At 32.5% G+C, this 1,600-nt stretch overlaps 1 non-coding gene across 1 annotated transcript; it reads right to left on the reverse strand.

Moving 5' to 3' along the window:
- Window positions 1-1,237: 1,237 nt before the first annotated feature.
- On the reverse strand, window positions 1,238-1,345 carry LOC112760178 (small nucleolar RNA R71). Its single transcript, XR_003180630.1, has one exon. It is a non-coding gene; the product is annotated as a small nucleolar RNA R71 (small nucleolar RNA).
- Window positions 1,346-1,600: the final 255 nt, after the last annotated feature.

A 1,600-nucleotide genomic window follows, 5' to 3' on the forward strand; every position in this document is an offset into this window, starting at 1 on the left:
CAAAAATCAAATCTTTTTCTTCCTTCTTAGTTATTTTCGAAAATTCTAAAAATATTTTTCAAAAATCTTTTTCTTATTTTTATATCAAATTTTTGAAAATAACAATAACAATTAATGTTTTGATTCAAAAATTTCAAGTTTGTTACTTACTTGTTAAGAAAGATTCAAACTTTAAGTTCTAGAATCATATCTTGTGATTTCTTGTGAATCAAGTCATTAATTGTGATTTTAAAAATCAAATCTTTCTTCAAAAAAACTAATTTTTATCATATCTTTTCAAAAATATCTTCTCATCTTATCTTTTTCAAAAATTTGATTTCAAAATATCTTTTCTAACTTCCTAACTTCTTATCTTTTCAAAATTTGTTTCAACTAACTAACTAACTTTTTGTTTGTTTCTTATCTTTTTCAAAACCACCTAACTAACTCTCTCTCTCTAATTTTCGAAAATATCTTCCCTCTTTTTCAAAATTTCTTTTTAATTAACTAATTATTTCAATTTTTAAAATCTTAATTTTCAAAAATTGCTAACATTTTTCAAAAACTATTTTCGAAAATTACTAACTCTTTTTCAAAAATTATTTTCAAAAATCCTCTCCCTCTCTCATCTTATTCTATTTATTTATTCATCTACTAACAATAAGGAACCTCTTTACTGTGACATAGAGGATTCCTCTTCTTTTCTTTTTCTCTTCTCTTTCTTATGAGCAGGGACAAAGAAAAAAGCATTCTTGTTGAAGCTGATCCAGAACCTGAAAGGACTCTGAAGAGAAAACTAAGAGAAGCTAAATTACAACAATCCAGAGACAACCTTATTGAAAATTTTGAACAAGTAAAGGAGATGGCAGCCGAAAATAATAATAATGCAAGGAGAATGCTTGGTGACTTCACTGCACCTAATTCCAATTTACATGGAAGAAGCATCTCCATTCCTACCATTGGAGCAAACAACTTTGAGCTGAAACCTCAATTAGTTTCTCTGATGCAGCAGAACTGCAAGTTTCATGGACTTCCATCTGAAGATCCTTTTCAGTTCTTAACTGAATTCTTGCAGATCTGTGATACTGTTAAGACTAATGGAGTAGATCCTGAAGTCTACAGGCTCATGCTTTTCCCTTTTGCTGTAAGAGACAGAGCTAGAGTGTGGTTGGACTCTCAACCCAGAGATAGCCTGAACTCTTGGGATAAGCTGGTCACGGCTTTCTTAGCCAAGTTCTTTCCTCCTCAAAAGCTTAGTAAACTTAGAGTGGACGTTCAGACCTTCAGACAGAAAGAAGGTGAATCCCTCTATGAAGCTTGGGAGAGATACAAAGGATTGACCAAAAAGTGTCCTACTGACATGCTTTCAGAATGGACCATCCTGGATATCTTCTATGATGGTTTGTCTGAATTGGCAAAGATGTCATTGGATACTTCTGCAGGTGGATCCATTCACCTAAAGAAAATACCTGCAGAAGCTCAAGAACTCATTGACATGGTTGCTAATAACCAGTTCATGTACACTTCTGAGAGGAATCCTGTGAGTAATGGGACGCCTATGAAGAAGGGAGTTCTTGAAATTGATACTCTGAATGCCATATTGGCTCAGAATAAAATATTG

Source organism: Arachis hypogaea, chromosome 16, assembly GCF_003086295.3.
Source record: "Arachis hypogaea cultivar Tifrunner chromosome 16, arahy.Tifrunner.gnm2.J5K5, whole genome shotgun sequence".
Lineage (NCBI taxonomy): Eukaryota > Viridiplantae > Streptophyta > Magnoliopsida > Fabales > Fabaceae > Arachis > Arachis hypogaea.